Source organism: Rosa chinensis, chromosome 7 (genome assembly GCF_002994745.2).
Source record: "Rosa chinensis cultivar Old Blush chromosome 7, RchiOBHm-V2, whole genome shotgun sequence".
Classification (NCBI taxonomy): Eukaryota; Viridiplantae; Streptophyta; class Magnoliopsida; order Rosales; family Rosaceae; genus Rosa; species Rosa chinensis.
The window spans coordinates 69,769,237-69,781,833 of record NC_037094.1 but is presented as its reverse complement, the minus strand read 5'-3'; positions in this window follow the sequence as shown (position 1 = coordinate 69,781,833).

Below are 12,597 nucleotides of genomic sequence, written 5' to 3'. Positions count from 1 at the left end.
ATCGATTTCTGATGTAAATCCCTATGCAACTGGAAACGGAGCTCCGTTTGATTTTGTGGATGTGTGAATTGTTAGCATGGAGACTAGTATTAAGCGCAGCAAATAACTAAAGCGAGTGGATGCTTGACATTGATTCTTGTGTTTGGTTCATGTTCAGATTTGATTCTTGGAAACTGATCACTTTTTTTGTTACGAACAAATCCATCCATATGTTGTTACTTTGATTCTCCTGCTTCTGCTTCTTGTTAAATTGTAGGGCTTTGTGATATTTGAACCATCAAGATGAATTCTTGTTAGATTTTCAGGGTTTTATCTTTCATTTGGAAGATTATTAATGAGTTGTGTTATTAAGAATTTGTATGGGTTAGTGACAAACACTAGGATGGAGATGTACGACCTATTGAGCTAGATATGCTATTTGCTATTGCTCTAGAAAGGTAAATTCATTAATTACACCTTATTTTTTAGTTTGATGTGGTATACATTGTGTTGGATTTCATAGGTAGTTCCGTTGTCTTCCAGACCCCTAGGGAAAAAATCAATAAATGGTCCAGCATATAATGTAGCTTTTGCTAGATGATAATTGGTAGAAGGCTCCTACATACATTTCGTGGTGGTCTTATTAGTCGCATAGCTGGAAAGTCATGACCCCGAGTTTTCCAACCCTTAGCAGGGACCAACCAAGACTAACCATTCTGTTTTCTATACCAATTGCCTCCAATTGTGGTGAATCATGTAATTGCCATTAGAGCAGCTGATGCTCAAACATATTTGTTAAAATCTCTTTTATCAACCAGTCGAATTTTGTATTCAGCCGTTGGTAAATATGGACTACATGTGACTTCAATACAGTAATAATAGTTTTTTATGCCTATGTTAGTATCTTTTCAAGCTGATGTCAGTAGGTTTTCTGTTTTTGTTTTAATTGATTTCAAGTCAGTAGCTTGCTATAACTGTTACAGTGGTTTTTCAACACAGTGATAGTAGCTTTCTATCTCTATGTTAGTATCTTTTCAATCTAATCTCAGTAGCTTCTTTGTTTTCATTTTGATTGATTTTAAGTAGTTTTTTGTCAATAGCTTATCAAAATGAAAAAGAATGATCCTGAATGAAATTCAATTTTCTTACTGTTGTGATTTCATATTTCAAGCATTTCTTATTTGAAATTTGTGTTACACTATCAACATGTATAATTAGCTGGTTTGTGTAATCAATATTTATGTCAGTAGCTTTTTTATTACTAGTCTAGTAGCTTTGTATATGTGTTATAGTAGCTTTATATATCAAAATTAGTAGCTTTTTATTAATGGTCCAGTAACTTTGTACAAGTTTTATAGTAGTTTTTTGTACCTATGTCAGTAGCTTTTTGTTACTGATTTAGTAGCTTTGTACATGTGTTATAGTAGCATTCTGTATTTATGACGGTTGTGATGCCTCGGAAATTTGTAATTATTTTTCGAGGATTTTCCGGAATTTAATTAGTGGTTATTGGATAGTTTTGTGGCTCATGGATGGAGCGGAAGTGTTTCGGGCGAATAATTATTCAGGAATGGTCGTTTTGGGGGGGGGGGGGGGGCAAGGGTTGACTTTTGATGCGTTGAGATTCTACAAAAAATTCCTTCACGAAAGTTGTAGAGCGCGTCGATACGAGTTCATGGATATGTGGAACGCAGAAATCAGAGTTCGTATGAGAAAGTTATGAGCGTTGAAAAATTTAGAAAGTTACTATATATAGGAGTTTCCCTTTCGGGAAAGTTACTATTTTCATTTTTCCACTTTCCTTTTCCAGAAACCAACTCTTCTCTCTCTTTTCTCTCTCAACTGATACCTTCGGTATCTGGGTTTTTCGACTGACCCGACCCGAACCCGGAAACCTGACTCGGCTTTTCCGACGAGCTCCGGTGGTCTCCGGCGACGAAACTTTCCAGATCACTTCATAGTTGCCGTCCGCTCCTCCCTGTGGTGTCCTCTAGTGACGATTCACGGCGGAGGAGGTGCAGCAAGGCGGCGACTTTTGGAGGAATCTGACCCGATTGGTTCTCCAATATCCGACGTCGGCGAGGCTTCAAACCGAGTTTGGGGAGCTCAGAGCAGCCTCCTTGATCTATCCTTGGTGGGTGTTTGGATCGATTCAAGTGAAACTTGGTCCAACTCAGATTGAACAGTAATTCAAAGCTTGTGAGGTAGTTTTCGACCCTTTATGCTTGTTTTTTGACTTCGAGCAAGTATGAAAATTCACAAGCATGCTTAGATGAGTAGCTTTGATGTTGGGAATTTTGGGAAATAATGAGTTTTGGCCGGCGGCGGTGCGCCACCGTCTGTGACGGCATTCTGGCGGCGTTCCGGCCATATTAGGAACTATTTCTAGTATTATATATCTTCTACTCGTCGATACGAGCGTTTCGATATATAATATGCAAATTTTGGAGTTCGTATGGAATTGTCATGATTTTTACAGTTTCATACCGGTGGATTTATTCAATCTGTGAGAATTTGAGCGTCCGATCGACTTGTGGTTGGGACATGTCGATCGTATAAGTATTCCGGAGACATTGGGTGGTCTCAGATGTGGTTTCGCCTCATTTGACGTCACTTTGGGGAATTTTGGTTCGATTTAGGGTTTCGAACGTTATTCCTTGTGTTTCATTGACTGAATCAAGGCTGTACTTTCCTTAGGTACTTGACGAAGTATTCTTGGACGGTTAGTTGGTGGTTAGGCTGTTTTTTTCTGTATTGAAGACGCAGCGGGAATTTCGAGGTGAGTAATCTTACGAAGTTCATTCACGAACGGGCTTACCTTTATCCTTTTGAGAGTTATTGATTTAACTACAAACTATAGTTGGTATTAGTAGGCATTCCTGAGCGGATGACTACGTATATATATATTTACGTGAAATATATATGTTTTGGTGGGTTTGTAGATTTATGAAAACAATATGCATGAAATGATGCTTTTTATTGTTTTGGGTTGTGGCTTTTGGAAAACAAATGATTGTGGAAATGTTGATTTCGATTTGTTTTGAAAAGTGTTGAGATTTGTGTATTTGTGGAACATTTTAGTTCGCGGTGGGTTATTTAAATATGGGTCTTGTACCAGGAGTAATTGATAGGGATCAATTACGGGGAATCTTTCATTTTAGATTCGTGTAACATTTTGGGTCTACTGTGACTCCTTTAAATGTTTTGGTATTTATACCGTGGATCCAAAGACTTACGAGTTGAGGATTATGGATCACGAAATGTGATCGTGGGTGGGAAAATAGGGACTTCACGCCTTTGGCTGGGTTTGTGGATACGATCAGTTAGAGCTCTAGTCTGTCCGTCGTGCTTTGTTTCTTGATTGAAACGTGATTTGTGTGGGTTTATCCCGTGATTTGTTTATTGATTTAAACGTGAATCGTGTGAGTTTATCGCTTGCTTTGTTTCTTGATTGAAACGTGATTTGTGTGGGTTTATCCCGTGATTTGTTTATTGATTTAAATGTGAATCGTGTGAGTTTATCTCGTACTTTATTTCTTGATTGAAACGTGATTTGTTTATTGATTTAAACGTGATTTGTGTGAGTTGTTTCTTGATTGAAACATGTGAGTTTATCTCGTGATTCGTGTGGGTTTATCCCATGCTTTGTTTCTTGATTGAAACATGATTTGTGTGGGTTTATCCCGTGATTTGTTTATTGATTTAAACGTGAATCGTGTGAGTTTATCTCGTGATTCGTGTAGGTTTATCCAGTGCTTTGTTTCTTGATTGAAACGTGATTTGTGTGGGTTTATCCCGTGATTTGTTTATTGATTTAAAAGTGAATCGTGTGAGTTTATCTCTTACTTTGTTTCTTGATTGAAACGTGATTTGTTTATTGATTTAAACGTGATTTGTGTGAGTTATTTCTTGATTGAAACGTGTGAGTTTATCTCATGGTTCGTGTGGGTTTATCCCGTGCTTTGTTTCTTGATTGAAACGTGATTTGTGTGGGTTTATCCCGTGATTTGTTTATTGATTTAAATGTGATTTGTGTGAGTCTATCTTGTGATTCGTGTGGGTTTATCCCGTGATTTGCTTAAACGTGCGGGTTTTATCCCGTGGTTTTGTGTGAGTTGTTTTGAGTTACTCATACGGGGTTGCAAAAGCTTACCGGGTTTGTTGTGTGATAACCTAGTGCACCATTCCAACGGTATAGGGGTTATTTCTGCAAGTCAGGGTAATCGTGGTTGAAGCTGAGGTAGCTTGTTGGCAGCAGAACATGTAGGAAGCAAATTTGGTTGGCTTTGCCATTGTTATGACTTCCGCTATGTAGTAAACTCTGAGGAGCATTTACGTTTTATCTTGTTGTTGATAATTTAAATCGTAAGCTTATGTAATATATGACTCTGTGGGCGGGTCAATAATTACATAGTGGGTTCAAGGCATCAATACGTATGTAGTTTAAAGGAAAAAGTTTCCAGGTGCTTGGTATTGATGGTTGAACGATCACGCATATGTAATTATGGGATTATATATCGATTTTTAGTTGTGTTAAAAATCAGGGGGCGTGACAACGGTAGCATTTTAGATTGCTTATTTTTTATCTAGTTGATAAAGAGTGTCATGTTTGTAGCACAGCTGTACATTGTTGTTTTAACTTTAATTTCAAATACTAATATTTTGTTGTATCTTTGTTCTTGCAGAGTTCTTCTCCTTTGCATTTGTAGTAGTAGATTTAAAAAATCATGTGAATTTGGATATTGAAGCCTCCATTGACCAAGAGATCATTCGGCCAACCAAAAAATGTTGAAATGAAATTTTGTGCTAAAGGTGGCAAATGATGCCTATGGGTTTAGAGCATCACCATTGAAAAATGATAGTAGCATTACAATATTGACAATAGCTTTATACAACTATTGTAATAGATTTTCACAACTATGGTAGTGACTTTTTACAAGTATGGAAGTAGCTTTTTATATAGTTACATTATTGTTGAACCCAGCATACGTTTTGTAACATTGAATATGTTTTCTTTTCTCGATTCCAGTAGCATTTTATTTTTGTTGTATCCTTTATATTGTCATAGTTTTCTTAGTCACTGAGAATAGCTTTCTCAATCTCCGAAAGTAGCTTTTGTTCTACTTGATTATTGCTTTTGGCGTTGATGAAAGTAAGTTTCGGTGATGCGAGAGTAGATTTTCTTACTGGTGAGTGTAGCTTTCTGGTGTTGGTGATGGTAACGTTTATCGCTGGTGAGCGTAGCTTTTGGTGTTGGTGACAGTAGCTTTTGGTTTTGGAGAGTGTAGCTTTTGTTGGTGACAGTAGCTTTTGTTACTAGTGACAGTAGCTTTTGTGACATAGCTAGAAATCTCACCGGAGTAGCTTTTGTTGCTAGTGACAGTAGATTTTGATACTGGCGACAGTAGTTTTTGTGACCTCGCCAGAGATTGCCGGAAATCTCATCAGAATAGCTTTTGTTGCTGGCGACAGTAGCTTTTGGTGTTAGTGACAGTAGCTTTTGTGGTCGCCGGAAGTTGGCCGGAGACCTCACTGGAGAAGAGAGAGGATGATTGTTAACTTTTTACTCTAGTGGCATTTATATAAATATATTAATTTTTATATCCAAAATTTAACACATTTTTTATTCTAGTGGTCTTATGAGGGAAAAAAATAGTTGGTGGCCTTATGGCTAAAAGAACATTCAAATATGCACTTATATGTAATTAACCCTAAATTTTTATGTGCAGGAGTCACAGAAAAGATCAGATCGAATTAAATTAAGATTAAAGATGCAAATGATGAATCCAGACATAGATATGTGGTTAAATAAATACTATCTTTCTAGACAAAATAAGAAGTTGATGAAGAAGGTGATCATGATCGAAAAACATTCTACAAAAGCTTGAAGAAAACAAAGACGTTGATGTGCAGAATTTGTTCTCTCTTCTTCCTATAGTATACAGGAGACAAATCATGAGTCTTTCCTGCTTGGCTTGTTTACAGAAAGTAAGTATATTTGTTCATAACGCTTTTCAGAAGAAAGAAAAATAATTATATTTTAAAGAAAACAATACATTAGCGATTTATCTCTACATTTTAATTTCTCGATTGAGTACTAATTTTACTTATGTGATCAATTTTCCTAGGTAGCGATGTTCAAATATATGAAGATATGAGTTTTGAAAGCAATTGTTAAACATCTTGAACTAGTGACATATACAAAAAACTGCTATATTATTCGAAAGGGGGAACCACTTTGGAATGTGATCTTCATCACGCAAGGCACTGCATTGAGGTACAAAACTAGTAATAATGTCAATATTGGAGGAACTATATGTAGAATCATTGTAAATCTGTATGTAATTAGGATTTTATTTAATTAGGATATCCTGTCACTACTAGAAAATTAGTCTTTTACGACGCGCAAATTACGGCGTGCATATCATGTGCGCCGTAAAAGAGTCTCATTTACGGCGTGTTTTTTTATGTGCCGTAACAGAATTCTCTTTTTGGTCATTTACGACGTGCTTTCCGTGTGTGCCGTAAATGACAAATTATATTTACGGCGTACTTTTTTGTGAGCCGTAAAAGACTTTCATTTTTTATCTTTTACGGCGTATTTATCATGTATGCCGTAAATGACTTTTCTATCATTTACGGCGTGCTTTATAAGTGTGCTGTAAAAGACATGTGTTTCTAATCTTTTACGGCGTGTTTTTGAAGAGCGCCTTAAATGTCACAAAATTTCAAGAGCCCGCTAATAATTTTCGGCTAACAATTAAACTTCCCTCTTCTTGTATCCTAGATCTCTCTCTCTCTTCTTATCCTTGCGACCTTGCCTACTCCAATGAGAGTTACCGGACGGGATGTTCCTCTCTGGGAAGTTTGGGTTTCTGTTAGATCTGGAGTAGGACTCGGTTCACACATCTCTATTCACCGTAGCTCTGCCTCTCTCTCTATACATGCCGACGTCCATTCTGCGTTATCTGTAGCAGCGCTCCGACATCATTTTCAGATATGTGGCAGGGCTCTCTCTATTAGAGCTGGATCTCGAGATACTTCATATTGTGTTCAGATCTATGGTAACCTCTCTGTTATTTCTGATTTTCCATGTTTTTTGCTATCGCCAGTTGTCTCTCCTCTTTCATGCATATCGATTGTGTTGATCTTTGATTGTAATTTGGTACTGTGCGAATTTCATTCGATTTGGGTCTATTTAGAGCTCAAGATCTAATTTTGATTCGGTTTTCTTTATGCGTTTTCAGGGTTTGTGATTATACAGTTTCGAGACAGGCTACGGTACCCCCCAGTATGGGATACCTTTTTTTTTTTTTTTTTAATATACAATAATTTAATATTGTGGTAACCTGATGAATTGGTCATCAGGTTACCCAATCAATTTTTGACACATGGCATTTAAAAAAAACAAAATTACTAATTTAACAACACATTTGTCATTAATTTGTAATATTGTCTATATACATGTAAATATTTTCTTAAATGGAGTAAATACCAAAATGTTTACCTCAATTACACAATTGAGAACCATATTACATGAATGAGGACATATGTTTTATTTGGTAGAAAATATGAAGATTTACCACTTGTACAACACATTTGTCGTCAATGTTGTAAAATAGTTCATAAACTGGTAGATATTGTCTTAGAAATTGTAATTACCACAAACAGGACAGTTATTACGAATTTTTAATCATTTGTCCTTATATTCGTAATAAGCGATGTCAGAGATGTAATTATTTTCTCAATGAGGAAGATTACACAAGGTACAACCCCAATTACACAATCGAGAAGTAAATTATGTGATTCAGTACACATGCTCTATTTAGTATTAATATTAAGACTTACCATTTGTAGAACACATTTGTCTTCAATTTTGTAAAATAGTTCATAAACTAGTAAATGTTGCCTTAGAACTTGTAATTACCAAAAATAGGACATTTATTACAATATTTTTGATCATTTGTCCTTACATTCGTAATAATCAATCCAAGAGATGTAACTATTTTCTCAATATGGAACATTACACAAAATACTACCCAGTTACACATTCGAGAACCCTATTACGTGAATGAGGACACTTGCTCTATTTGATATGAAATATGAAGATTTACCACTTGTACAACACATTTGTCGTCAATGTTGTAAAATGGTTCATAAACTGGTAGATATTGTCTTAGAAATTGTAATTACCACAAACAGGACAGTTATTACGAATTTTTAATCATTTGTCCTTATATTCGTAATAAGCGATGTCAGAGATGTAATTATTTTCTCAATGAGGAAGATTACACAAGGTACAACCCCAATTACACAATCGAGAAGTAAATTATGTGATTCAGGACACATGCTCTATTTAGTATTAATATTAAGACTTACCATTTGTAGAACACATTTGTCTTCAATTTTGTAAAATAGTTCATAAACTAGTAAATGTTACCTTAAAACTTGTAATTACCAAAAATAGGACATTTATTACAATATTTTTGATCATTTGTCCTTACATTCGTCATAATCAATCCAAGAGATGTAACTAGTTTCTCAATATGGAACATTACACAAAATACTACCCAGTTACACATTCGAGAACCCTATTACGTGAATGAGGACACTTGCTCTATTTGATATGAAATATGAAGATTTACCAATTGTACAACACATTTGTCGTAAATGTTGTAAAATGGTTCATAAATTGGTAAATATTGTCTTAGACCTTGTAATTACCACAAATAGGACAATTATTACAAAATGTTAATCATTTGTCCTTATATTCGTAATAATCGTTGTTAGAGATGTAATTATTTTCTCAATGAGGAAGATTACACAAGGTACAACCCTAATTATACAACTGAGAAGTAAATTATGTAATTGAGGACACATTTTGGTATTAATATTAAGAATTACCATTTGGAGAACACATTTGTCTTCAATTTTGTAAAATAGTTCATAAACTAGTAAATATTGTATTAGACCTTGTAATTACTAAAAATAGGACATTTATTACAATATTTTTGAGTATTTGTCCTTACATTCATAATAATCGATCCAAGAGATGTAACTATTTTCTCAATACACAACATTACACAAAATACTACTCAGTTACACATTCGAGAACCATATTACGTGAATGAGGACACTTGCACTATTTGGTATGAAATATGAAGATTTACCACCTATACAACACATTTGTCGTCAATTTTGTAAAATGGTTCATAAATTGGTAAATATTGTTGTAGACCTTGTAATTACTACAAACAGGACAGTTATTACAAATTTTTAATCATTTATCCTTATATTTGTAATAAGCGTTATCAGAGATGTAATTATTTTCTCAATGAGGAAAATTACACAAGGTACAACCCCATTGTCTTCAATTTTGTAAAATTTATTTCAATATTTTTGATAATTTGTCCTTACATTCGTAATAATCGATATCAGAAATGTAACTATTTTCTAAATACGGAACATTACACAAGATACAACTCAATTACATATTCGAGAACTTTATTACATGAATGAGGACACATGCTCTATTTAATATTTCATCTTAAACCAAGGTTTGGAATTGAGGAAGAGTAGAGAATTGGTGCTGGAGGTTGATCAAAAGCCTTTGCCAGTTGAAAGGTGGGATTGTGCAGTACATAAATTGAAGAATAAGGATTTTGGGTGAAAGTTGTTGACGGCAACTGACCAAATTGAGGTAAGAAGCATTCTTGGTTTGGATTTAATTCTTAGTTGGGTTTAATTGAAACTAAGGTAGGGTCTGGCATCAAGGCAGACTTGAACAGGAATAGTGTAGTTAGAGGGGGGACTTGCTTCCCAGAAGTTACTTGGATATCCTGGTGAGCTAGACCTTACTTGGATATCCAGGTGTGCTAGACCTTACTTGGATATCCTGGTGAGCTAGACCTTACTTGGATATCCAGGTGTGCTAGACCTTACTTGGATAATGGTAGAAGTAAAGTATTGTCGATACCTTAATTGAATGTTGAAGGCTTTGTATGGTTTTGAGATTCCATTGAACTGCATGTTGGTATATGTATAATTGTCCTATTCTGGAGTTAAGTTGCAAATTCGGGTGAGTTTGGCAGAAATTAAATTATAGTTAAAGGTTTGGTTTGGTGCTGTGGAAATTAGTTGTTCGCTTGAACTATTTACGTGATTTAGGATTGGTCGAAATTGGTATATAGGTGAAGGATATCTACTTGTACCTAGAAAGTTATTAACTGTAAATATCGGGACTTATGACTCCAGTTACCCGAAGAACGGAGGTGCGGAGCTCTCGGCAGTCTGGGTTGCACCCGTTTGTGGAAACTGATTGCACGGGTGCTTGCTGCAACCATTGTTATGCCGTGCGCGATGTTGTCTGGCTGCTCCTTTGCGTTAGCCTCGCTGCTGCACACATGTTGGATACGTAATGCAGCTTGGATACGATGGTGTCAAACGCCGACGATAGTTAACATGGTTGTAAGTACATATGATTCCACTATGAGTAAACATAACTATTAACTCTTAGACGATAACACTTCTAACATGTGCAGCCAATAAACAATACTAATGGCTTATATTTATTTAAGCACTCTATAAACTATGAGCACTTTTGTTTTGGTTCTTTTAACACTTGCACAAAACACAACTCTGCCTTCTCATTCTAACCCCATTAGCCCAATTGCTATGAATATCATTTTATTTTAAGCCATCACCCCAACTGCAATTTCTAATGACACAAATGTAGACTAAATGCATAATTATTCGTGCGACAATGTAGTTTGGCATAAAGTATTTATATAGCTCCAAAAACTAATATATGAAAAAAATAATAAACTAATAAAAAGTTTTAAGAAAGACTAATTTAGATCCAAAAACTAATTTGTCATGTGTAGACTTATTTTCGAGAATTTCTATTTTTTGCACCAAGAGGGCGACCACGACCCCTTATTTGTGACAAATTTATTTTAAGCCATCACCCCACCTCATGTGTAGACTTAATTGTATAGAAAATATTTACAAGGACAAATTATTAAATTAATTTTTCTATAGCTGATTATATTAACTTAATTAGTATATAAGTTTAGTGTTCAGAATAACTAATCATGAAGATTTTGTACTTCAAGTTTTAGTACATGCATAATAGAGATAGAACCCATGGAAAATGGCTATGAAAAGCACCCTCATAGTATATTAGTGACTAACTAAAAAACTGTGTTTTTTGTGTTGATGATATTGAAGTCATTCTAGTTGACCGAATGGATAGATCAAGATCCAAACAACGAAAATAGCTAAAACATATAACATTACCTTTTCTTCTTATCATGACAACATCTGACGGTCAGTTTTGATAAATTCTATTTCCTCCACCCTGTTGCTCATGGAATGTATACTTATTTCATATATCTAATAAACAATACTTATTTCATAAATCTAATAAACAAGTTGACAATATTAGTAGGCATATAAAGATTTTGTGCAGTTCAAAAAACTAAAATTGAAAATCGATAAATTTGATATTACCTATCTGTATATGACATATTAATAGGTACTATGTAAAAACATTTACTCGAGTCGCTGTCATTTTGACATCAACAAAAGCGGTCAACCCTTTATACACATATACTTCCCTAAAGAGAGTTGGACCATTGTGAGATAAACTTTCTGAAATTTTTACATTGGTTGATATACTTCATATCTATGAGAGTGTCAGAGTTGACAGATCCAAAAAAGAAGTTGCAAATGAGCGGTTAAGTGCATATTAGTTTTCTCGTGGTATTTAGGGTTTAAGATTGACCTAGTAGATCAAGACCCAAACAACGACGAAAATAGCTGAAATGCGTATAATAACTATTTGTTCTTATCATGATAACATCCAACACTCAATTTTGATAAACTCTATTTCCCCATTTTCTCCCTCCTTTTGAGACCGATATGCGTATAATGAAGCTGACATGTTTATCGTGTATATATAGAAAAACAAACATGAATTCAGATGCTTGTGTATATAATCAACATTTTTTTGTTTAGTTTACTTCTATGCATCTACATGATCGTATTTTATTCATATATTGGTATCTATGTTTACAGTTAATGGGACTGGTGATCGGATTTTATTCATATATTGGTATCTATGTTTGCAGTTACTGGGACTGGTACAACGATATTGCATTCTAGCATAATTCCAAGGCTCTGCCTCTCTTTATAGCATTCATTTACATGCTAAATGCAACTTTTTATGTTTGAACATTCCTAAAAGAAGCCTAGTTATTTCTACTCTTTATGTTTGAACTTAAAAATACGTTGTCATTTGGTTTTTATGGCGACAATATGGGACCTTCCCTTTCAAAATGATGAGGAAGAGGGGGGCATAATTTCCAACTAAAACAAAAGGGAAGCGAATGCCCCAAAAGATTTACATCCACAACTCTCTTTTTTGAAAATAAAAAATGAAATCACAAAAAACATTAGACTCTATCAACTTCAACGAATTCCATAAATCAGACTTTGACACATATTGCGACCAAAAGATTGAAATTGTAATTTCAGATACTACCAACCTTATAGTATTGAGATTCTTTTTAGTGACCAAAAGAACATAATTGAATGCTTTTATTTTCTAATGAACAA